Raw genomic sequence first — 27,748 nt, forward strand, 5'->3', positions numbered from 1 at the left:
TCCTTGGGCCGGGTTGGAGCTGCAGAGTGCCATTGAGCCCTATGGAGACTTTCCTTGGGCCGGGTTGGAGCTGCAGAGTGCCATTGAGCCCTATGGGAGGCTTTCCTTGGGCCGGGTTGGAGCTGCAGAGTGCCATTGAGCCCTATGGGAGGCTTTCCTTGGGCCGGGTTGGAGCTGCAGAGTGCCATTGAGCCCTATGGGAGGCTTTCCTTGGGCCGGGTTGGAGCTGCAGAGTGCCATTGAGCCCTATGGGAGGCTTTCCTTGGGCCGGGTTGGAGCTGCAGAGTGCCATTGAGCCCTATGGGATGCTTTCCTTGGGCCGGGTTGGAGCTGCAGAGTGCCATTGAGTCCTATGGGAGGCTTCCAAAATCATGCTAAGTCTGAAAGTTTTGCCCGCAGTTTACGAGTGCTCAATACGAAAAAGTCGCGACAAGATACGAGCAAATCGTAATGGCTACGAAAAAATCGCGACAATTCGTGCAAGTCGTAATGGTTACGAAAAAGTCGCGACAATTTACGAAAAAGTCGTAACGGTTACGAAAAAATCGCAAAAATACTAAAAAGTCACAAAATGTTCGTTTTCCAATCGAAATTTTTCTCATTCGGATTCGTGGATTAGTAAATCAGCCCCTTGGTGTACCTATCTCTTCCTGTGGGGAAGGTATTGCCACGTCTGCCATTTGAGTGAATTCCCCCAATTTGTAAAAATTAACAAAGTAGTGTTTTACTAAGGGTAAAACTCCTAAATATTTTTTGGACACCCAGGGGGCGCCTGATTAAAGTTGGGTTGATCTTTGAAAATCATAGTTGCAAGGACAGTTTTGCTCGCCAGTTAACAATTTTTGCATTATAAATTGGGGATGGAATGAGACAGAGCTGTCACCGTCTGATATTTCTGACACTCTCTTAGATTATGGGGCACATTTATCAAAGTACGACAGGTCCAAAATACAAAAAAACCATGACCACACCCCTTTTTTTACACAACCATGCCTTTTTGATGCAACCACATTGTTTTTTGCACCTTTTTTTCTACCCAATAATAATAAATAATTAAATAAATAATTTGTCAAACTGCAGAATTTTGCTGTGAATTCATGCCTGGTGAAAAAAATTCACTCATCTCTAGTTGAGTATTGTCTTTCTTTATTTGAGGCCTGAAGCTTAACAATTTCATCCCACTGTGTAAGGTTCTTATGTGGTTGAGATGGAAATAAAGATCTGAACTGAATTAAATGGAGTGTGGTCGGGTTGTAACTATAAGCTATACCTTAGTACTGTTCTGTCTAGTGATGAGGGAAATTTTTTGTCAGTGAAATTGCACGTTTTGCCATTGGCAAATTTTCTGGTAAAATTTGTCCCAACATAAAAAATTTGCTGAGCAAGAAGATGCAGTCAAGCTGTTTTGAAAATGTTTCCATAGTTTTACAAACTGCAAAGCGAAACAGGACAGATTCACTCATCACTAACACTGTGTACTCAAGCAATATGGCACCTTAGTACTGTACTGTCTACTCAAACACTATGGCACCTTAGTACTGTATTGTCTACTCAAACAATATGGCACCTTAGTACTGTACTGTCTACTCAACCAATATGGCACCTTAGTACTGTACTGTCTACTCAAACACTATGGCACCTTAGTACTGTACTGTCTACTCAAACACTATGGCACCTTAGTACTGTACTGTCTACTCAAACACTATGGCACCTTAGTACTGTATTGTCTACTCAAACACTATGGCACCTTAGTACTGTATTGTCTACTCAACCAATATGGCACCTTAGTACTGTACTGTCTACTCAAACACTATGGCACCTTAGTACTGTACTGTCTACTCAAACACTATGGCACCTTAGTACTGTACTGTCTACTCAACCAATATGGCACCTTAGTACTGTACTGTCTACTCAAACACTATGGCACCTTAGTACTGTACTGTCTACTCAAACACTATGGCACCTTAGTACTGTACTGTCTACTCAACCAATATGGCACCTTAGTACTGTACTGTCTACTCAACCAATATGGCACCTTAGTACTGTACTGTCTACTCAACCAATATGGCACCTTAGTACTGTACTGTCTACTCAACCAATATGGCACCTTAGTACTGTACTGTCTACTCAACCAGTATGGCACCTTAGTACTGCACTGGCTACTCAACCAATATGGCATCTTAGTACTGTACTGTCTACTCAACCAATATGGCACCTTAGTACTGTACTGTCTACTCAAACACTATGGCACCTTAGTACTGTACTGTCTACTCAAACACTATGGCACCTTAGTACTGTACTGTCTACTCAAGCAATATGGCATCTTTCACCCACATTTGCTTTAATAATACAGATATACAGAGATGGACGGCTCCGTAAATGAAATAACCTGAACTTTCGCTGCACTGTCTGTGAAGGCAAAAATACTTTATTATTCCAATTTATAAATGGTACATATTTTTCTCTTACAGTATATAAGCAGCCTAGATACGTACAACATTCTCTCAGCCAATTTACATGTAAATAGGCAGCCATTAGCGAAGGTAAGGAAATAACATTCACATATTTCCTCAACTTTTGGAATCTTGGAGTGATTCTATTAGCCAAGGGCCGATCGGCATGGAGCAATATTTCCCTTCGCGCACAACCAGGCTCTTCATTTTTCTTTCATAAAGGCGGAAGAAAGGTCACGGAGAGAGAGAATCAAGGTAGAGTTGTTGTAGAGTTACTGAATGTGACGATCAAATATGAATCTGGTAATACACACACATAGCCGGGCATATTAATGTCAAGTGTTCATTAAATCAGCAGAATAAATTCTAAAGGGAGAAAAGACTTCCTTCCATTTAATTGGGCAAATATCATTAATATAGTAGGATAGTATCAGCAGATGTTCTCAAGGAGGAACTGAAAAAGAAAATCTGAAAATGTAATTTGTTCTTAGAAAAACAAAATTCTTGAAAATCTCCAGGACAGAAGTAAAATTGCAACTAAAATTGTTCGGGTTTCTCATTTCTTTGCTCTTTAGATGGTTTTGACTAGTGATGGACGAAATGTTTCGCCAGGCATGGATTCGCCGCGGAAAAATTCGCCGCAAGACAAAATTATAGCCGCGGGTTACAAAATAATAGCCTTGGGCGACAAAATAATAGCCGTGCGACAAAAGAATAGCCACGCGATGAAAGAATAGCCGCGGGCGACAGGTTTTTTTTTACGTGTAGCATTTTCGCCGTTTCGTGAATTTTCCGAATTTTTCGGCGAAGCTAAACGGGACAGATTCGCTCATCACTAGTTTTGAGTAGTGATGAGCAAATTTTTTTGCCAGGCATGGCGAATTCCCACATTTCGCCATTGGCGAATTGTTTCACGAAACTTCTGTTAAAATTCGCCACGGAAAAATTGGAGGCACGGAAATGTTTTTTGTTGTGCGTCAAATTAAGTGCGTCTGAGAAACTTCCATGAAAATTTGCCACGGAAAAATTTGTTTGAAAAAAAGTCGTGGTTGCATAAAAAAAAGCATTGGCATACGTGTCAAATTGGGTGCTGTCACGGCAAAATAGGTGCAGTTGCGTCAAAAAAAGTTGTGTGGTCGTGCGATATCCACATTTTGTGAATTTTTCTTCAGTTTTGTGAATTTTTCGGCGAAACAAAACTGGACAGATTCACTCATCACTACTTTTGACATAGTAAGTCTCAAACTTTGAGGTTTTTTTAGCGCTAATTCACGAATAAGTCAAACGGGTTGAGGAGACTGCCTCATATGTATGCAAATAGACCAAAGGGATTCTGGGAACAAATTCCTTAAGGCTCCTAAAAAAATCTTTTGCTTCAAAAACCCAGTGGGTGAGCTTTAGCCTATAGGATAAACCCATGTACATGGGAATTTTTTTAGGAGCCTTAAGAAATTTGTTCCCAGAATCCCTTTGGTCTAATTTTTTAGCGGAAAAAAATCCAGATGGTTAGTAAATGGGCCCCTAAGTTTAAGAGATAATTGATATGGAGAAAGATATTGAAAGATGCTCTTACCATAAGGCATTTTGTGATCCCAGCACTTAAATGGGTTGTAGCAGCCTTTTCCCTCTGATTAAAGTGATGGGTCTGTTTGGATTGGATTCCCTCGGCGCCACAAAGCTAAAATGACAACACATCTGTTCAAATATTAGTTTCACGGTGACACAAACCTTTTTTAATATAAAATGCAAAAAAAATGCACTTTATACACGTGACTTTATAAATCACAAATAAATACCCATTTCCTTGTACGGTTCGAGAATATATATTAAAAAAAAGTCACTGCATTTCTGGGAACTTGTTTCACTAAAATATAACGTTTTTATTTGTTCTAGAATAGACACACTTCGACTAAATTGCATAGAAATATCCATATTTATGGAGGCCCGGAACAGCTGGAGCGGTCAGCCAACAGAACCGCGATGTTTGCTTTATTGAGTAAACAGAGTCGTTTTCACACCAGGAAACGTGTAAGAGATGCAATAAAGAGTTTGCATTCCATCCCTCAGTGATAACACAGGGAAGAGACTCGCGCCTCAAAGGCCATCTCAGTGGTAGCTCGTATTCTAGCCGATACCCAAACGGATCCAGTCTGGGGGCTGATCATCGCACCGGAACTTACTTATCTAACAGAAGATTTAGTTGCACATTGGGCGGCAGGACTGGAAAGTAAAATATTTCCCTCGGAAACGACGAGAAGTTTATTCTCTCAGACTCAGTAGCAGCCTGCGGGGAATCAGAAGGGAACGGACAGTTTTACTGGCCAACTGGAGTTTTACAGGCCAACTGTGGAATAGGTGTTAACTAGTGATGAGCGAATCTGTGCTGTTTCGGCAAAAAATTCTTCTGAAAGATTGCCGAAATGGTGAAAAATTTGTGAAAAGGCAAAAATGACGAGCGGCAAAAAAACTGTCACCCACAACAGTTCTTTTGACGCACAACTATTCTTTTGATGCCCGCAACTATTCTTTTGATGCCCGCAACTATTCTTTTGACGCCGCGACAATTCTTTTGACGCACAACAATTCTTTTGATGCCCGTGACAATTCTTTTGACACCTGTGACAATTCTTTTGATGCGCGACTATTCTTTTGACGCCCGTGACAATTCTTTTGCCACCCGCGACTATTCTTTTGACGCCCACAACTATTCTTGTGACAACTTTTGGACGCATGGCAAATTTTTTCATCGTTTCGTTAAACAATCCACCAACGGCACAATCCGCCGCAAATCCATGCCTGGCAAAACATTTCGCCCATCACTAGTATTAACCAATGAAAGCATAGGACATTACTGGGCCACATTTACTAAACAATTATGAGTAGTTATGAGCAAATCTGTCCCGTTTCACTTTGCCATAAAATTCGCGAAACAGCAAGAAAATTTGCGATACGGCAAAAAATTTGTGAAATACATTTGTCACACAATTTTTTTCGCAATGTCTTTTTTGTCACCCGTGTTTTTATAATGCAACCACACCCTTTTGTTGACACGACCGTGCCCAATTTTGACGCAACCACACCCAATTTGATGCAACCGCACCCTTTTTGACGCGACCGAACCCGATTTGACGCACGCCAAATTTTTCAGCATGGAATTTTCACGGAAATTTCACAAAACAGTTCACCAATGACGTAATGCAGAAATTCGCTGCGAATCTATGCCTGGTGAAAAAATTCGCTCATCACTAATTATGAGACAAAATTGGATTTTTTCTTACTTCTAGATAATTTTGAGATTTCCAAGTGGGTTTTCAGCAGAACTCGATTTTTTTGTTCTAATTCTCAGAAAAATGTGAGTTTTTCGAAAATCCCCCCTATCATTTGTGATTTATTCATGTTTATTTAACTTTTTTTTGAAAAATGAAAATTCAACAGGTTTGATCTGCCAAGTACCATTGAGCCCTATGGAGGCTTATAATAGTAGAGGAATAGAATAGTCAGTGACAGCCTGTCCTTCAAGGACAAGTTAATCCTCTCATTGTTTCCCGTTTCACACCTTTCAACTGGAGTTAATCCCCTCATTGTTTTCAGTTTCACACTTTTCAAGGGGAACTTAATCCCATCATTGTTTTCAGTTTAACACTTTTCAAGGGGAACTTAATCCCATCATTGTTTTCAGTTTCACCCAATTTAAAGTAAAACTTGAATTTATACATATGTCGAGTTTATACGACAAGGCCAGAAAAAAAACAAATTTTACTAAATGTGCCCCTAGATGCCCTGCAAATCCAAATAACCTTTTTTTTAAGCCACAGTGACTAGTATATTGTATATTTAAAATAAACAGATTCGCAGTGAATTTCAGCATTTCACCATTGGCAAATTGTATTGCAAAACTGCAGCAAAAATTCAGTGCGGAAAAATTTGTCGGGCATCAAAAAAAGTTGCGGCCGTGTCAAAATAGGTGAGGTCAAACTTCCCCTTGTAACTGAGTGAAACAGAAAACGATGACGAGATTAACTTCACCTTGAAGATGTGTGAAATAACTAAACATTAATAAATCACAAATGATGGGAGTTATTTTCGTGAAACTCGAATTTCGAAAAAATCGAGTACTGGCAAAAACCCATTCGTAAATCTCAAAAATATCTAAAAGTATAAAAATCTCCTTAGTGAATGTGCCCCTTGATTTCTTTTTTTCCCATTCTCTAACAGAACATACCAAAGGTAGAATTATTTGGCCTTTGGGAGAACAAGAATTATTTTCATTGGACCTTGGGAGAACAAGAATTATTTTCATTGGCCTTTGGGAGAACAAGAATTATTTTCATTGGCCCTTGGGAGAACAAGAATTATTTTCATTGGCCCTTGGGAGAACAAGAATTATTTTCATTGGCCCTTGGGAGAACAAGAATTATTTTCATTGGCCCTTGGGAGAACAAGAATTATTTTCATTGGCCTTTGGGAGAACAAGAATTATTTTCATTGGCCTTTGGGAGAACAAGAATTATTTTCATTGGCCCTTGGGAGGACAAAAATTATTTTCATTATTTTCAAATGGACCATTCCAACTGCACATGTACCAAACAGCTCTGTTTATCGGTAATGGATGGAAGATGATCTGAAGATCAATAAGATGGCTCCTATGAACTCTACTGGGCTCCTCTGCATTTATAGGGCTGCTTTCCAAACAGGCACGCTTTTGCATCTAATAGACTCTGGGAGGGGGGAGGGGTGGCCATTGAGTGCAGTCTATTTGGGCTTTTGTATGTGTGGTGGGGTTAGTTCTCCTTTAAGCTGTATTTCTGTTTTTTTTTCCAGTTCAGCACAAGTTAACAGTTATAGCACAAAACAACAAATGCCCCAAGTATCTGCAAATGTTAAGCTGGAAAAATGTATTAACATTTGGCCGAGATGTAATCCAAAATCCCATTTTTTTGATTGCCAAGAAATATCAAATCTAAATTTATTGTCCATAAATGCAGCCTACCTGGTTTTATACATCACAATTGGGTCCAACAGTCTTTCCTTGTATAACCCGTTCAATTCAGTACAGGCCCCTTTGTTGTCAAATTGAAATCCTTTATTCTAGCAGAGCCAAGTCACCTCACGTTAATGTTAATAAAAGAAACTTAACAGAACACAGCCTCGTGCAAACCGAAATCCTGTAGAGCAAATTAGACATCATCTGAGGCACAACGAGCAATGCCAGGAAAATTACAGCCCGCCACAAAGGCAAAAGCTTATTTCTAATAAGATTTGGAAAGTCGGCGTATGTTTAAAAGGCATTGAAGTTCTTGTGAACAATACGGAACGTGGAGTTATCCAAGCTGTTCCCTTGGGGGAGAAAGTATCAAATCCAAGTTGCCATTAGCATGGTTTTTTAGATTTTATTTTGGATTTTAATTATACCAACACAGAGGGGAAACAGCACCTTTAATAGAAGGTTAGGAAGAGAAGGGAAGGGAAGAGAAGGGACGGGAAGGGAAGAGAAGAGAAGTGAAGGGAACAGAAGGGAAGGCAAGAGAAGGGGAGGGAAGGGAAGAGAAGAGACGGGAAGGGGAGGGAAGAGAAGAGAAGAGAAGGGGAGGCAAGGGAAGAGAAGGGGAGGGAAGGGAAGAGAAGAGAAGGGAAGGGAAGGAAAGGGGAGGGGAGGGAGGAGAAGAGAAGGGAAGGGGAGGGAAGGGAAGGGAAGAGAAGAGAAGAAAAGGGAAGAGAAGGGAAGGGAAGAGAAGAGAAGGGAAGGGAAGGGAAGAGAAGGGAAGGGAAGAGAAGGGAGGAGAAGGAAAAAGAAGAAGACACTAAAGAAGAGCTGGGGGAGAAGACACCAAGGTTAGGGGCATTACATACTGTAAGTACTTCTACTTTAACAGCAAATTGTTCCCATACTATTGATTGAAGCCAATTAAGATGGTACATTTGCCTTCAGCCATGATGCCCAGATGGCCTCATATTCATTAGGACATCCAAGGGCTTGGTATACAAGTTTCTGTTTGGGTAAAGAGTCATTTATAAGATTTTTCCAAAAGTTCAGGACAGGTGGCCCTGAAGACTTCCACTGTAACAATATTGCCTTTTTGGTATAATACAAAAATCGCAAGTAACACACGGTTTCCATAATACCCAGAAGACATTGGCTGGGAGTGATAAGGCGGTTGAGCACCTCTAGCCAAAATTCCTTTATTGTTGAGCATTCCCAGAAGACGTGGAAGAAGGTACCCACTGCATCGAGACAGTTGGGGGCATTGGTCAGAAGCCCCGGGGTATATTGCCATCAGCATTTGCATGAAAAAATGGGGACCCAAGAAATCAGACAAGCTGTTATATGGCAAATAATTCACACAAACTGATTAAGTGAAAACAATGCATACATTAAATATTACAATATCATTGTCCATATCCTACTGAAGAGCCCATCTACAGAAAAGGGCAACTTTCTAACTTACATTGTTTTTTAGGTGTCTATCATTTTAAAGAACTATGGCAAGGCCTTCTTATGATTAGAATTTACTATTTAAGCCACCCCCATCAGTGCTGACATAGATGCAATGCAATACAATGACATACCTCATACCTCCTACATTGTGGAACAGATTAGAGAAGCTCCTTGACAGTTTCAGCACAATATTGCCCCCAAATACAAAGCCAGGTTGTACAGAATGGGTGTGTTGAAATGGGAGTGTTAATGCTCAGAGCAGTGACCTCGACCCAATTGAACCTCTGTGGACTGAACTGGAATTTCAGGATATTGGTTTGGGAATGAGATGTTGGACAGGTTGTTGGATAGGGTGGTGTTCCCATACTTTTACCACATAGCATATACACAGTACAAAGTCATTTAATATCTGACAGAAGATCTGGCTTTGGAAACAAGCTTTGGAGACAATCTCATTGTTCTTAATGATAAATCAGCCTAAAATGTAGTAAAAGCCAACTATCCACCCAGAACTGCTGGATTGCTATAACAGATACAACCCAAACATTGAGAGCCAAAAATTAGACAGATATAAGTTCTCAAAAATTATGTGGTTTCTGAGGGTAAGGACTCATAGAGAAAACCTAAAGGATACGGTGACAAGACATGAATATCTTCTGTTATTAGAAGGCTTATAATGGATTTATTCCACAGCGCAATGGCTTTTTGGCTTCTTCTTCTTCGTTTTTCCCATCTTCCCCAAACTTTTCTGGTTCCCCATTTAGATAACCTGCTTTAATCTATTCCAGTTGGCTCTCAAAATGTTTAGAAGTAGAATTTTGAAAGAAGAAGTTCTGAAAGATTTAAGGATGGCAGATAAGGAGCTGACAAAGAGCTTGGTCTAGTTTCAGGATAGGTCTAACTAAGGGTTCTACTGTCACGAGGCAAGTTGACAATATTCTCATTGCCAGGAGTAAGTAATTTCTGGTAATGTTTCTGATCATTTTAAAAAAGCCAAAACTGTGTTATTAAATCTCGGTTCTTCTATTGCAGTGGTTCTCAACCTTCCTAATGCCGCAACCCTTTAATACAGTTCCTCATGTTGTGGTGACCCCCAACCATAAAATTATTCCTAAGACCATCGGAAATATGTGTTTTCCGATGGTCTTAGGCGACCCCTGTGAAAGGGTCGTTCAACCCCCAAAGGGGCCCCGACCCACAGGTTGAGAACCGCTGGTCTATTGCATAGAGAGCAGTTGCAATTGAATGAGCAATGAAGCATCAGAAAGACCACCTCAGGGCACCACACAAAAACTAGAATCACCTCTAAAATCAACTCTATCTAAAGCAAAATGAAATTTCTGAAGATATAAAATAGGATTAAATATTATGTGTCCCGGTCTCTTACTTCTAAGCCAATGGCTTATTCAGTTATTTGGTAGCTAAATCCACAATTCTTTGTTTTTGGTACAGGTATAGGACCCATTATCCAAAATGTTTGGGACCAAGGGTTTTCTGGATAAGGGGTCTTTCCGTAATTTGGATCTCCTACCTTAAGTCTACTAAAAAATCAATAAAACATTAATTAAACCCTATGGGATTGTTTTGTATCCAATAATGATTATTTATATCTTGGTTGGGATCAAGTACAGGTACTGTTTTATTATTACAGAGAAAAGGGAATCATTTAACCATTAAATAAACCCAATAGGGCTGTTCTGCCCCAATAAGGGGTAATTATATCTTAGTTGGGATCAAGTACAGGTACTGTTTTATTATTACAGAGAAAAGGGAATCATTTAACCATTAAATAAACCCAATAGGGCTGTTCTGCCCCCAATAAGGGGTAATTATATCTTAGTTGGGATCAAGTACAGGTACTGTTTTATTATTACAGATAAAAGGAAATCGGTTTAAAAATTCTGAATTATTTCATTAAAATGGAGTCTATGGGAGACGGGCTTTCCATAATTCGGAGCTTTCTGGATAACGGGTTTCCGGATAAGGGATTCCATATCTGTATTTGATGTTTCATATAGCTCAAACAGAGAGAAGAGGGCATAGAAATGCGTGGAAAAGGCGTGGTCGCATCAAAACAAACCGCGCAGGTCAAAAAAGATGCGCTGTACCTGCATTTCGTGAATAGTTCGCCATTTTGCAAATTTTTTAGCCGTTTCATTAATTTTTTGGCGTAATGACAGATTCGCTCATTGCTATAATCTAAAATAACTAAGTTGCACTCACAATTACGCCATCTTCAAGCGCTTTGAACATTCGCAATGTAATAAATGTTTGGGGATCAGTATCCCATTGCGAGCAGCGCTAAGCTTCCACCATTTTACACAGTGCTTGCCATTTATATTACACTCCCCCAATATTATTTTACCCAGAGCAAATACAATCTAGTTCAATATTCCTGCCTTCCGCTGAATGTTCGGAACAGAAAGTCTGTCCTTGAAGAGCATTAGATTTAATATGAGAAGTAAATACAAAAGAATCGTTTTCTACCCAAATAGTGGAAATATTGCATTGTGCCGAATAACCTTAACTTTTCAGTTTAAATATCACAAGTTTAGAGAAAAATAAAGTTTTTTCTCTGCTACATGGGTGACATTAGACCCCTGTTTATCAGCATTTGAAGCCTAAAAGCATTGGGTTATATACAGTGTATGTTATATTTGCAATGCATCGTGGGTAGTGTCTGTGCCCTCTGCTAAATAGTTTATTTTTACAGTTTTATTAACTAGAAAATTCACAGAGAAGACGCTGAATATCTGGTCTTGATGGTGCCCCCCTACCCATCCCCTGTACTTGCCTTCTACTCTATAGGAGGTAGTAGGGACAGGGTTGTGCACCCACGAGCACTGCACATTGTCAGAGGTACCACTCTGGGTGCAGAGCACAACAGACCCTTGACTTAGGTGCTAATAGGCAATAGGGGTGCATTGGCATTGGCACTAGTGATGGGCGAAAAGTTTCGCCAGGCATGGATTCGCGACGAATTTCCGCGTTTCGGCATTGGCGGATTGTTTAGCGAAACGGATGAAAAATTTCGCCGCGGAAAAATTCGCCGCACGTCCAAAAATTGTCGCCGGCGTCAAAAAAGAATAGTCGCGGGCGACGAAACAAGAGCCGCGGGCGACGAAACAAGAGCCGCGGGCGACGAAACAATAGCCGCGCGCGACGAAACAATAGCCGTGCGACAAAATAATAGCTGCGGGAGACGAAATAATAGCCGCGCGACAAAACAAGAGCCGCAGGCGACGAAACAAGAGCCGCGGGCGACGAAATAATAGCCGCGCGACAAAACAATAGCCGCGCGAGACTAAACAATAGCCGCGCGACAAAATAATAGCCGCGGGCGACAATTTTTTTTGTCGCACAACATTTTCGCCGTTTCGCGAATTTTTCGCTGTTTCGCGGATCTTTTCAAAGATTCGCGAATTTTTCGGCGAAGCGAAATGGAACAGATTCGCTCATCACTAATTGGCACCCCTTAGTGATCTACCACTTGCAGAAACACACTTGCAGGAACCAAGAACCCATTGCTTACTATGCAGATTGCTTTACCTCTCTTTGAGCCGACTGCAGGGTTCTTGGTTCCCTTTAATAATATCTTTAGTTTCCTAGACAGTAATGAGGGCTATGCAGTGTTTTCTGGCCCACCAGAAAACCTTAGAACAGGGATACCCAACCTGTTATACCCATGAGCCACATTCAAATGGAAAATGTTTTGGAGAGCAACACAGGCATGAAAAAAGTTCCTGGAGGTGCTAGTGAGAGCTACAGTTGCTTATTTGATAGCCCCTATGGGGACTGGCAGCCTACAGAAAGCTCTGTTTGGCAATTACACTAGGTGTTTATACAACCAAAACTTGCCTTCTAACCAGAAATTCAAAAAAAGCCCCTGCTTTGAGGCCACTGGGAGCAACATCCAAGGGGGTTGGGGAGCAACATGTTGCCCCAGAGCCACTGGTTGGGGATCACTGCCTTAGACCATAGCCCCACTCTCCAAACTATTTTTCTTCCTTTCCTCACCCAACCTCTTTATTCTCCTATTCTCTTTTATTTACAGTATGTGCTAGCATCTCTTCTTCCATCTATTTCTCCTTTGTTCCCATTAAAAAATAGTGAATGACCATGAAATAGGCCAAATGGTTAGAGGCAGGAGGGCCCACTGACACCTGGGTCCATCGGGAGTTTTCCTGGTATCCTGGTGGACCTGTCCAACACTTGGGCTATGGGGGTCTCTATTTACCCACCCCTGTTCTAACTCCATCCTATAAATATCAAGCCTATAAATCCCACCTCTCAGTTCCTTCCACCCCCGTTACTGATCTAGCTGCATTGCTCCTGGGAGCACTCTTGGTCTCTATGTCTGGTTCTGACCCAGCCCTGCCTGTATTTTGACTTCCATTGAACTCTACCTGGACTGACCCCCTTTGCCTGCTTGACTTCTCTTCCAGAACTCGACTTTGTACTGTGCTGCTTTCTGCTGTTCTGGTTTGGACCCGGCCTCCCAGATTCTGGTTCTTATAAGCTGCCTCAGTCCGCTTCCTTTGATCCGGTTCCCTTACTCGCTCAGAACCTTTTCCGGCGGCACCCGAGTAGCGGAGGTCTCCACCCGAAGTCAATGGTGTTTGTTTAGGCATTAGGACCTGGACCTTAGCAATTGTCCTGGGTTTTGGGGTACTGATCATGATTTAATAAATCAATATTTAAGAAAAAAGTTGGGGAGCAATGCAAGCATTAAAAAAGTTCCTAGGGGGTGAATAAAAAAAGGCTGTGATTGGTTATTTAGTAGCCCAATATAGACCAACATCCTACAGGAGGTTCTGTTTTTGAGGCAACAGCCAAGGGGTTGGGGAGCAGCATGTTGCCCCTGAGCCACTGGTTGGGGATCATTGTCATAGAGCTTGTAACCTAAATGATATGATAACACCATTCCTCCAGTCATGAGTAGAGATGTAGCGAACTGTTCGCCGGCGAACTAATTCGTGCGAACATCGGGTGTTCGTGTTCGCGCAAATTCGCGGACTTTTGCCGATGTTCGCCACTTTGGGTTCGCCGCGGTTTTTTTTGGCGCCGCGTTTTTTTGCCTTGGTTTTTCCGCTGCGTTTTTTCGCTTCGTTTTATCGCCTATGCATATACATAGGAATAGCTTGCGGTTTTTTTTTTGGCGTTATTTTTTGGCGTTTTTTTTTTGGCGCTTTTTTTTTGGCGTTTTTTTTACAAGTATTTTTCAGAGAAGTTTTTGCCCTTGATCCCCCTCCTGCATGTCACTGTCCAGGTCGTGGCACCCTTTAAACAACTTTAAAATCAGTTTTCTGGCCAGAAATGGCTTTTCTAGGTTTTAAAGTTCGCCTTCCCATTGAAGTCTATGGGGTTCGCAAAGTTCGCGAATATTTGCGAGTTTTGGCGAAAGTCCGCGAACGGGTTCACGAACATTTTTGCGCGGGTTCGCTACATCCCTAGTCATGAGCAGTTTCTTATTAGTTCTTAGTAATTGTCCACAAGGGATAGTATGACTCCATCTGCCATTATATCCAATCCAGACACTGAAGGGACCGACTCCGTGAGGCCCACACAACACGACAAACGAAACCATTTTTAAAAATGTGAATTATTTGATTACAATGGAGTCTGTGGGAGATGGCCTTTCCGTAATTTGGGATAATGGGTTTCCGGATAAGGGGACCTGTATTGGAATAGCAGGAAAAAGTCTTACGCACTTGATATAAATCCACACAAGCAAATCTAACTATATTTTTATCTTTTTTCATTTTGTTTTTTTCCAACACTGAAGATTCTGAGCAAGAACTGAAACTAGGACGCGTAAGGGGAAAAAAAAAAAAAGAATAATTGTGTGAAAATGCTGTCAGTCTCCTAGAAACTGTCTCGGGTCTCATTTTATTCTTTAATTTTCACACCATTAATGTAATTTCCTCTGGCTATTGCTTCTCCCGCAGCTGTTCCATAACAAGGCACCGGCCTCATAGACATCTTTCATCAAAACAAAATGAAAGAAAAAAAAAAAGGAAAAAAGAAAAAACGACTATGGTTAGTTTAGGAAAAGAATCAGCCGTACCATCTGCAAGCTGTGGAACCATCCGGAAAGGTTCAATATATTAGTTTGCAAAAAGAAAAAAAAAATGAAAAAGTGCCAATAATTCCTTTAGTTACTAATGAGCATAAATGTAATGGTTGAGCTGTATTTGGGAACGATCCACCCGGGACCGGCAACCTGTGCTTGTACAGCTGTTCCTGAGCCGCAACTCCCAACCGTTATTGGCCTAGGGATGCTGGGAATTGTAGTCGATCAAACAGCTGCGAGAAGCCTCATATTAATGTTTGGAAGGGAATTCATTTGTGCCACCACAAGTTGTAAGTGCCAGTTTTGGCTTTCAGAGATAATGTCATCTTTATGGAAGAGCTCACCCTTCTGCAGGCTTGGATTCCGTTGACATAAGTCAAATAAAGTGAGAAATGCAGGAGGTTTCCAACTCTACACCAGGGTGACCTCCATGGCGACCTTAAAACAATGTGTTTTAAAGGGTATTTCTATATAAAAAGCTTTAAAAGTTATTAGTACAGGCATGGGATCCAATATAATTACCCCTTATTGGGGGCAGAACAGCCCTATTGGGTTTATTTCATGGTTAAATGATTCCCTTTTCTCTGTAATAATAAAACAGCACCTGTACTTGATCCCAACTAAGATATAATTGCCCCTTATTGGGGCAGAATAGCCCTATTGGGTTTATATAATGGTTAAATGATTCCCTTTTCTCTGTAATAATAAAACAGCACCTGTACTTGATCCCAACTAAGATATAATTACCCCTTATTGGGGCAGAACAGCCCTATTGGGTTTATTTAATGGTTAAATGATTCCCTTTTCTCTGTAATAATAAAACAGTACCTGTACTTGATCCCAACTAAGATATAATTACCCCTTATTGGGGGCAGAACAGCCCTATTGGGTTTATTTAATGGTTAAATGATTCCCTTTTCTCTGTAATAATAAAACAGCACCTGTACTTGATCCCAACTAAGATATAATTACCCCTTATTGGGGCAGAACAGCCCTATTGGGTTTATTTAATGGTTAAATGATTCCCTTTTCTCTGTAATAATAAAACAGTACCTGTACTTGATCCCAACTAAGATATAATTACCCCTTATTGGGGCAGAACAGCCCTATCGGGTTTATTTCATGGTTAAATGATTCCCTTTTCTCTGTAATAATAAAACAGTACCTGTACTTGATCCCAACTAAGATATAATTACCCCTTATTGGGGCAGAACAGCCCTATTGGGTTTATTTAATGGTTAAATGATTCCCTTTTCTCTGTAATAATAAAACAGTACCTGTACTTGATCCCAACTAAGATAAAATTAATCCTTATTGGTGGCAAGACAATCCTATTGGGTTTAATTACTGTTTTAATAATGTTTTTAGCAGACTTTAGGTAGGAGATCCGAATTATGGAAAGACCCCTTATCTGGAAAACCCCAGGTCCCAAGCATTCTGGATAATGGGTCCCATACCTGTACTAGGGGGAACCCTTTGAAACCGAATATTCCCACCAAAAATGTTTTTCTTCTACCAATTTCCCTCATCCATAGAACTGTAAGCCAGGTATGCTTCTCTTCACAGCTGGAAGGTGCCATCACCCTGGACCTTCATCAAGGGAGAAGAGGGGGTACAGTTGTGCCGGACCCCGTGAAATCTTATGTAAGGGGGCCCTGTTGCAATGCAAAAGTTACGCATAAAGTTGCACCAAAACTTGCACAATTTACAAGACGCAAAAGACACTGCAGAGAAGCTTTACAGGGACAAACTCCACTGACCCCCAATTAATTAAATTAAGGATTGCTATATGCAGAAATCTTAGTCTTGGAGAATGGGGACAGAGCCGACAAGGGGAGGTGTCTGTAGCAATGGAACTGATTGGAGGTTCCTACAATCTTATTAAAAAAGAAGGTCATTATCTCTTTCATGATTCAAAAACATTGAAATAAAAAAATGTCATCTTCATGTTCTTCATATTTATTACTCTCTTGGTGAAGGGGGATATACCGCCCCTTTAATAGAAGACCAGTAAATGCCACGTAACGAATCCTTTCCAGGTCTTTAAAATGATATAAGAGCAACAAGACTTTTATTATTCCAATGAACTTTCCATTTCAGTATCAACAACTATTTCCCTGTTGCTCCAGTTGAGGAGACGTTCCTCGTTCCGCGGTTCCTCGAGTCCTAGATCTCGTTATTTCTGTAATTATAGATTTTACCATGATGACATTTCTGGTTTGGGCTCATCACTGAGAACACAGATCTGATTCCGTCCGTATTTCCATTGAAGGCTTCCCATCCAGCACGTTCCCTCAGATAAGAAGGTAGAACTGACTTGATTAGAACAGTTTCCCACTAATAGGCCGGCTCGGCTCAGAGATGGATTAAACTGGAGAACATGACACTGTTCTGTAGCAAAGCTGACAGACGTACAGATACTTAAATCTGTTCTTAGAAGCTTTGTCTGCGGATTTTGGTAGGGGAACGTCAAGCAAATCTGTTTATTTGTGCGGCACAGAAATAAACATTTAGATTCAGTCTTGTGGCTCAGAGACTAATGGAAAAGACTAAAAATGGCAGTTGTGGAATGTGATAGAACCATCCAGAACCAAAGAGCTTGTAAAATATGTGACGGAATTAAGGAATCTCTCATGTCTAAGTGAGGAATCATGGGGTGCAACAGAAGGCCCATTATACTCAGTGTGTAAGTGTCAGTAGGGGGCACCTTAAACCTCAGGGGCAGCCTTGAAGCTGCAGTTTCACGAGTGGGTGTCAAACTTAGTAACAGTTAGCACCAATAAATTATTTACAATATATTATACTGTATATGCACCATACCACGTGGTGTGCAACTGAAAAATTCTATCTGTGGGTTAATTTTTAACTTTAATTAAGAAATGTTTGTACCAGGGAGTTGGAGCTAGAACTAGGGTCAGACTGGGGGGTGAAGGGCCCACCGGGGCTCTCGCTCCAGGGGCCCTGCAGGTGCCCATGCTGGCCGCTTCCCCTAACCCCCCCCCAGGGGCCCCCCTAAAACCCCCCTCGAAGGGCCCCCCACCCGACCGTCTCCCCGAGTGCGTAAATTTACCACGTCAGGGCAGGAGTGTTTGGGCAGGGGGAGCTCCGGCAAGGGTCAGGTCTGGGTCTTTTCCCAGTGTCCCGGCGGCCCAGTCCGACCCTGGCTAGAACAGAACTTGGCGACTTGATGGAAATGGGCAAACTAGGAATGCAGACAGGGAATAGAGCTCACTGTTCAGGATATTTTAACATCAGACTCAAGAAAAAACACAACAGAAGCCCCTTTCTTTGGGGCACAGGATATAAGACTCAGGACGCAGAGCGAGGCACAAGCCCAATGGGGTACAGGATACAAGACTACAAAGCAAGGCAGAGGCCCATTGTGGCACAGGAACCGAGATTCCGGATACAAAGCAGAACAGAAGCCCCTTGGGGCACAGGATCCAATACTACAAAGCAGAACAGAAGCCCCTTGGGGCACAGGATCCAATACTACAAAGCAAAACAGAAGCCCCTTGGGGCACAGGATCCAATACTACAAAGCAAAACAGAAGCCCCTTGGGGCACAGGATCCAATACTACAAAGCAAAACAGAAGCCCCTTGGGGCACAGGATCCAATACTACAAAGCAAAACAGAAGCCCATTCCTTGGGGCACACAAACAGAGATTCTGGATACAAAGCAAGGCAGGGGCCCCTTTCCTTGGGGCACAGGATATAAGACTCAGGATGCAGAGCAAGGCAGTTGCCCCATAGGGGAAAAGGATCCAAGACTACAAAGCAAGGCAGAAGCCCACTGGGGCACAGGATCCGAGAAACCAGATATAAAGCAAGGAGCCCCTTTCCTTGGGGCACAGGAACCGAGATTCCTAATACAAAGCAAGGAAGAAGCCCCTATCCTTGGGGCACAGGATTCAAGGCTCAGGATACAAAGCAAGGCAGATGCCTCTTGGGGCACAGGATACAAGACTCAGGATATAAAACAAGGCAAATACCCATTTACTTGGGGCAAAGTATACAAAACTGAGGATACAAAGCAAGGCAGAAAACCACAGAACTATCCCCCATATGCAATAAAAGGCACTAAGTTGGCCCAGGAGCAGTAACCCATAGCAACCAATTCGATGCTTGCATTCAAACAGATGCCCCAGTACATTTTACCTGCTGATTAGTTGCTATGGGATACTGCACCTGGGCAATCTAAGTGCCTCTTAATACATAACATCTTTTATCTTACAGTGGGAACTGCTTGGGAAAAATGACAAATAACAAGCGGTAATAACAAGAGGGGTAACTACACTGCGTTAGAAGGTCAGAACCTCAGATGGTCCTATGAGACTCCACAGAGCCAACCGACTAATATATTAAATTGGCGAGCCGGTTATTCCTGGACATTGCAATGGATAACAAGTAGTGATGAGCGAATCTGTTCCGTTTTGCTTCACAAAAAATTTTGCGAAACAGCGAAAATGGCGTGCGACAAAAAAAAATTGTCGCTCGCGGCTATTATTTTGTCGCACGGCTATTGTTTCGTCGACCGCAGCTATTATTTTGTCGCCCGCGGCTATTATTTTGTCGCTCGGCTATTATTTTGTCACGTGGCTATTGTTTCGTTGCCCGCGGCTATTATTTTGTTGCGTGGCTATTGCTTCGTCGCCCGCGGCTATTATTTTGTCGCGCGGCTATTGTTTCGTCGCTCGCGGCTATTATTTTGTCACGCGGCTATTGTTTCGTCGCCCGCGGCTATTGTTTCGTCGCCCGCGGCTATTATTTTGTCGCGCGGCTATTGTTTTGTCGCCCGTGGCTATTATTTTGTCGCCCGCGACTATTATTTTGTCGCCCGTGGCTATTATTTTGTCGCCCGCGACTATTATTTTGTCGTGCGGCTATTATTTTGTTGCCCGCGACTATTATTTTGTCGTGCAGCTATTATTTTGTCATGCGGCTATTATTTTGTCGCCCGGGGGTATTATTTTGTCGTGCGGCTATTATTTTGTCGTCCGCGACTATTATTTTTTGACGCCGGTGACAATTTTTGGACGTGCGACGAATTTTTCCGCGGCGAATTTTTTCGTCCGTTTAGCGAAACAATCCACCAATGGCGAAATGCAGAAATTCGCCGCGAATCCATGCCTGGCAAAACTTTTCGCCCATCACTAATAACAAGCACTTAATACTGCCGACAACATCCGATATCATTCATGATTATTGCCTACAATAACACTATCCATCGTATCCACAGATCTCATATATTCCTCAATCCTAATGTAAATACCAATTCCAACATATAAGTATAAATGCTGAGAGAAAGCCGCTTATCCCATTAATATAACCTATACACCGAGTGCCGCTCAGGGTCCGACTCTACATTTATTTTCGCCGGAGATTAGATCAACAATCTATTTTGACTCCCATTCAGGCGTTATGGTTCCGTTCGCCGAGCCTCGAAAAATCATTAAATCCCCTTTCCTGAAACTCTCTTTCTGCTTCAGCTGATATTTTGTTTAAATCCAAAAACCTATTTAAAAACCTGTCGCCAGAAGACGACTCTTAATTAATCTTCCGCGGGATTTTTTTTTTTGTTACAGTAGCGCACCTCGCTCGGCTTGAACCCGGGACACTTTATCAATCACGGCGCCGTGGCGACGCGGGGCTCGAAGACAGAAAGATGAATGGGTTCCCCGATTCGGCATTTTGATAAGTAAGTTCATTTTAAGTAGAGTAAATAAGTAAATTGCCGAATTGCGTCCCGTCTGGAAAAGCAGTCGTACTCGCTGGCAGTCGGTAATTAATTTGCAAAAGGAAAAAAAACGTTGATGGGGTCGGGGTCCATTATAGTTGGTTTTTAGAGGGGAAAATTGAGAAAGAAACTTTCTGTCATTGCGACAAACGTATTATTTAACTGCAGCACTGATTAGTATTGAGCAACACAAGACACTTTTGTAGATTTATCGCTAATAGGGGGGCCGCCATTAGAGCACAGACCCCTTATACCCAGTATACACACCCCCTACGCACATTTGTAGGATCATATACTACAGGTATAGGACCCATTATCCAGAATGCTCGGGACCAAGGGTATTCCGGATAGGGGGTCTTTCTGTGAATCTTCATACCTTAAGTCTAATAAAAAATCAATAAAACATTCATTAAACCCAATAAGATTGTTTTGCATCCAATAAGGGGTAATTATATCTTAGTTGGGATCAAGGACAGGTACTGTTTTATTATTACAGAGAAAAGGGAATCATTTAACCATTAAATAAACCCAATAGGGCTGTTCTGCCCCAATAAGGGGTAATTATATCTTAGTTGGGATCAAGTACAGGTACTGTTTTATTATTACAGAGAAAAGGGAATCATTTAACCATTAAATAAACCCAATAGGACTGTTCTGCCCCAATAAGGGGTAATTATATCTTAGTTGGGATCAAGTGCAGGTACTGTTTTATTATTACAGAGAAAAGGGAATCATTTAACCATGAAATAAACCCAATAGGGCTGTTCTGCCCCAATAAGGGGTTATTATATCTTAGTTGGGATCAAGTACAGGTACTGTTTTATTATTGCAGAGAAAAGGGAATCATTTAACCATTAAATAAACCCAATAGGGCTGTTCTGCCCCAATAAGGGGTAATTATATCTTAGTTGGGATCAAGTACAGGTACTGTTTTATTATTACAGAGAAAAGGGAATCATTTAACCATGAAATAAACCCAATAGGGCTGTTCTGCCCCAATAAGGGGTAATTATATCTTAGTTGGGATCAAGTACAGGTACTGTTTTATTATTACAGAGAAAAGGGAATCATTTAACCATGAAATAAACCCAATAGGGCTGTTCTGCCCCAATAAGGGGTAATTATATCTTAGTTGGGATCAAGTACAGGTACTGTTTTATTATTACAGAGAAAAGGGAATCATTTAACTATTAAATAAATTGTGGGGGGCAGTTATACACTATTAATAAAAGGTGTATAACTGGCAGTGCCTTTTAATAAAAATAAATAAGAAAGAACCTCTGAGTCTCAGTAATATCCTTCCACCAGGGAGAAAGTCGGGATACATTAAGGCTTAATAATATTCAGCGCAGCGCTGTACTTTATCGTTATTTTTATAATCTCTTCAACAGTTCATTGGCTTCTCCCCAGTGTAAATATCTCCTTCCTTACACTATCTCCTGCTTTTCCGCAGATAAATGCCGAGCACCTTGGAGACGTGTTCATTTAATTAGCACGAAAGCTGCGGCGTAAGGGGCCTTGGTTTGTTGGTTCCCAAGGCAGTTCTGTGAATGTTAATGTTCTCATTAGTTTCGTCCATCATTTGTGCAAATGGAGTGAAGGTTAATACCGCGGGACAATGGTTCCAATTGTCTAGAACAAATTTGTGAACTTCAAAAACTCAACAAAGTCTTCTCCGGGCCTCGGATTGGCGAAGCCTTTAGCAAAGGAGATGTTATCGGGTAACAAACGGCAGGTATCTAACGAGACTACGGGACGGAAACGTCAATGGAAACCAATCCGAAGATGTTATCCTTCTAACGGGTGGGCGTCTTGCCGGAGATATTTCTGCCTCTTATCTGGGAAATGGTTTTGGCAATTGGTAAACGTGTATGGAGGGTTTTATATAGAAGTATTTGTGGGGCGTATAAAATAGTAAAGAGGGAAATCAATATAAAGGCAGTTTGTAAATCTTCTGACTATTATAATGTAACATGGGAGAGTATTATTACAAAAATACCTAGATTTTTGCTGCTTTTTGTTAACCAGCTATGGGTTTGCTTGGCTTTTTTAAGGTCAAATTGAAGAAGACTGAACTTAGCAACGTATGCCCTGGGGCAGGGGGTGTATGGGGCCCAACAATTCTGAATGGAAACATAGACAACAAGAGCCCCTCTGCACTCCCCCATTATCAATATATATAGGGAATTTAACCATTTTACACTAGGCCCAGCATTCTTTTTTTATTTTTTTTATTTTATCATTCTTTATTTTTCATTTTTTCCAAAAAAAAAGGGGGGATACAGAAGAGAAAGGGAAGAGGGGAGGCAAGAATTTCCATTTGGAAGATGCAGACATTATTTCTGTTGGTAAGTGGTATACAAACAAGTGATAAAAACATATATACAGGCAATATGTGCATAATAACAGTTCAAATATGTCTTATAACATAGGGATAAGAACCTTGGGATTGATCTTGAGGGGTTAAGGGTGTCGCTTATGCTGGGGGGGGGGTGAAATACTCTGGGTGTTCAATGGGTTTGGGATGGGAAAGTTGTTTTCGATACTCCAGGGCTTTTTGTTAGGTGAATGTTCCAGGGGGGGGCCAGCATTCTTAAAGAAGCTTTTCATGAGGTAAGAGAATGAGAATGGGGGCTGTAGTCCAACAACATGAGGAGATGAATTTTGAAACAGGACTGATGATATGTAGTGATGGGCGAAAAGTTTCGCCAGGCATGGATTCGCGGCGAACTGCCGCGTTTCGCCATTGGCGGATTGTTTCGCGAAACAGATGAAAAATTTCGCCGCGGAAAAATTCGCCGCACGTCCAAAAATTGTCGCCAGCGTCAAAAAAGAATAGTCGCGGGCGACAAAATAATAGCCGCGGGCGACGAAACAAGAGCCGCGGGCGACGAAACAAGAGCGCGCGCGACGAAACAATAGCCGTGCGACAAAATAATAGCTGCGGGCGACGAAATAATAGCCGCGCGACAAAACAATAGCCGCGGGCGACGAAACAAGAGCCGTGCGCGACGAAATAATAGCCGCGCGACAAAATAATAGCCGCGGGCGACAATTTTTTTTGTCGCACGACATTTTCGCCGTTTCGCGGATCTTTTCAAAGATTCGCGAATTTTTCGGCGAAGCGAAACGGAACAGATTCGCTCATCACTAATGATATGTTTTTCGTCAACTCCCCAAGTCTACTGACCCAATGAATGCAAGTAGAACAACTCTCTGTGATTTGTTCATAGAATCATTACTTGGGGGCAGTTGTTCGTTTTTTTGTTTTATTTTTTTTGTTTTTTGTCTACCACCAAACACCTGAAGACCTATGGGCCTGCCTTTCTGATGTTTAACTAAAGGTTGAAAAATTGCACGGTCTCCCTATGTTAGATAGGATGGTGTTGGTAGGGAAGATTCCCAGTGGACGATTCTCTTGCATATCTAATTAAGTCTGAGTCGCATCATTTGAAGAGCTGATGAGTGCAATGGGAGAGTTTTTATGGGAGGTTTATTTAACTGGCCTTCAGGCTGAGCCCCCTTAGCCCATAACAAGGTTACAGATATATAGAAACATTGGGGTAACAGTCACCCTGCTATAGTTCCAGGGGTACCCAGGGCACAAATAAGCACTCACCCCAAATCCCCCCCTAACTGGCCTTCAGGCTGGGCCCCCTTAGCCCATAACAAGGTTACAGATATATAGAAACATTGGGGTAACAGTCACCCCGCTATAGTTCCAGGGGTACCCAGGGCACAAATAAGAACTCACCCCAAATCCCCCCCTAACTGGCCTTCAGGCTGGGCCCCCTTAGCCCATAACAAGGTTACAGATATATAGAAACATTGGGGTAACAGTCACCCCGCTATAGTTCCAGGGGTACCCAGGGCACAAATAAGCACTCACCCCAAATCCCCCCCTAACTGGCCTTCAGGCTGGGCCCCCTTAGCCCATAACAAGGTTACAGATATATAGAAACATTGGGGTAACAGTCACCCCGCTATAGTTCCAGGGGTACCCAGGGCACAAATAAGCACTCACCCCAAATCCCCCCCTAACTGGCCTTCAGGCTGGGCCCCCTTAGCCCATAACAAGGTTACAGATATATAGAAACATTGGGGTAACAGTCACCCCGCTATAGTTCCAGGGGTACCCAGGGCACAAGCACTCACCCCAAATCCCCCCTAACTGGCCTTCAGGCTGGGCCCCCTTAGCCCATAACAAGGTTACAGATATATAGAAACATTGGGGTAACAGTCACCCTGCTATAGTTCCAGGGGTACCCAGGGCACAAATAAGCACTAACCCCTCACCCATTTGAATAGCTGCTGAGTGCAATGGGAGAGTTTTTATGGGCGGTTCATTTAACCCTTAGGTCTCAGAAAGTCGTCGGTGGTTCTACTACTATATCTATGAACCTTATCACCAAATATAACATCTAAAAGCCATTTTGTAGTTGAGCATCTGTGATGGATGGGCCGGCAGAGTTGTAATTCAATAACAGCTGAAGGGGCCACAGATCTGACATCTTTGGTTTAAAGAAAGGACAGAACCGTTGGCGATGGCCGTTACGTTCCCCGTATGATGTATTTGGAAAGAGAAGCCCCGGCAAGATTACATGGAACTATAATACGGATATTTTTCTTTGTCAGCACTAAAGCCTCGGTTTTCTGTTCTGCTGAAATTCCCAGATTATGTGTCTGTTTTCTGTTTATATATACCACTTACTCGGCTAATAGCTGTCATAAAACCCCTATCGTCATCCATAAAGGGTTCTCCCCCATGAACAAAGTTCTGCGGTAAATGAATACCTACCATTACGCTTTACTGTCTCTATATCTATAATGAGAGTTTAATTGTGTTATCGCTCACTTGTGGAGCCGAGAAAGGAGCCGGAGATCTGTAGTTCGGCAGTTTGCTGTCACCTGGGGACTGAGAGTTGAAACGGCATCTTATCGGTAATTTCATTTTTTTTTTAATGCAATTATACCTTGCGTCGCTTTTTGCATTTAAATTTCTAGAATATAATCTATCCAACACAGAAGTAATGCTATGGGCAGCCTATTTCCCTCCCAGTTATCTCTTAAGGCTACAGTCCAGACTACTTTTATACTTTTATTTCTTCCCAGAGCTCTTTAACCTTGAAGCGACAAATATGCATTGGTATTTACAGGGTTACAGATATATAGAAACATTGGGGTAACAGTCACCCTGCTATAGTTCCAGGGGTACCCAGGGCACAAATATGCACTCACCCCAAATCCCCCCCTAACTGGCCTTCAGGCTGGGCCCCCTTAGCCCATAACAAGGTTACAGATATATAGAAACATTGGGGTAACAGTCACCCCGCTATAGTTCCAGGGGTACCCAGGGCACAAATATGCACTCACCCCAAATCCCCCCCTAACTGGCCTTCAGGCTGGGCCCCCTTAGCCCATAACAAGGTTACAGATATATAGAAACATTGGGGTAACAGTCACCCCGCTATAGTTCCAGGGGTACCCAGGGCACAAATAAGCACTCACCCCAAATCCCCCCTAACTGGCCTTCAGGCTGGGCCCCCTTAGCCCATAACAAGGTTACAGATATATAGAAACATTGGGGTAACAGTCACCCCGCTATAGTTCCAGGGGTACCCAGGGCACAAATAAGCACTCACCCCAAATCCCCCCCTAACTGGCCTTCAGGCTGGGCCCCCTTAGCCCATAACAAGGTTACAGATATATAGAAACATTGGGGTAACAGTCACCCCGCTATAGTTCCAGGGGTACCCAGGGCACAAATAAGCACTCACCCCAAATCCCCCCTAACTGGCCTTCAGGCTGGGCCCCCTTAGCCCATAACAAGGTTACAGATATATAGAAACATTGGGGTAACAGTCACCCTGCTATATATATATATATATACAAATAAGCACTGGTTTTATTCTTGATTCAACAAATGTATTTGTAGCTGTAATATTGGTGTGTAGGCGCCATCTCAGTGCCTTGTGCCTGAGTCTGAGCTTTCAGCCAGCGCTACACATTAGAACTGCTTTCAGCTAACCTACTGTTTCTCCTACTCCCATGTAACTGGAGGAGTCCCAAGCCGGACTTGGATTTCTTACTATTGAGTGCTATTCTGATACCTACTGGGAGCTGCTATCTTGCTCCCTTCCCATTGTTCTGCTGATCGGCTGCTGGGGGGGAAGGGGAGGGATATCACTCCAACTTGCAGCGCAGCAGTAAAGTGTGCCTGAGTCTGAGCTTTCAGCCAGCGCTACACATTAGAACTGCTTTCAGCTAACCTATTGTTTCTCCTACTCCCATGTAACTGGAGGAGTCCCAAGCCGGACTTGGATTTCTTACTATTGAGTGCTATTCTGATACCTACTGGGAGCTGCTATCTTGCTCCCTTCCCATTGTTCTGCTGATCGGCTGCTGGGGGTGAGGGGGGGGGGATATCACTCCAACTTGCAGCGCAGCAGTAAAGTGTGCCTGAGTCTGAGCTTTCAGAAGGAGCCGGCGCTACACATTAGAACTGCTTTCAGCTAACCTATTGTTTCTCCTACTCCCATGTAACTGGAGGAGTCCCAAGCCGGACTTGGATTTCTTACTATTGAGTGCTATTCTGATACCTACTGGGAGCTGCTATCTTGCTCCCTTCCCATTGTTCTGCTGATCGGCTGCTGGGGGGGAGGGGGGGGATATCACTCCAACTTGCAGCGCAGCAGTAAAGTGAGACTGAAGTTTATCAGAGCACAGGTCACATGGCTGTGGCACCCTGGGAAATGAAGAATATGGCTAGCCCCATGGGAAAAACAGATTACAATGCAGGATTCTGCTGGAGAAGCTCTATTAACTGATGGGTTCTAAAAAAAAAAAAAAACATGTTTTCCCATGACAGTATTCCTTGTTGCCTGTATCAACCAGTTAGCTGGTAGTTTGTTGTTTGGAAGCAACATCTGATTGGCTACTTGACCTTTTATTACATTCCCCATGCCAGTTTGAATAGCAGGTCTGTATTCACTTGTGAATATTATAAATGATTGTTTCCTATATGAAAATATGATACTTGCCATTTTT

Source organism: Xenopus tropicalis, chromosome 2 (genome assembly GCF_000004195.4).
Source record: "Xenopus tropicalis strain Nigerian chromosome 2, UCB_Xtro_10.0, whole genome shotgun sequence".
NCBI lineage: Eukaryota > Metazoa > Chordata > Amphibia > Anura > Pipidae > Xenopus > Xenopus tropicalis.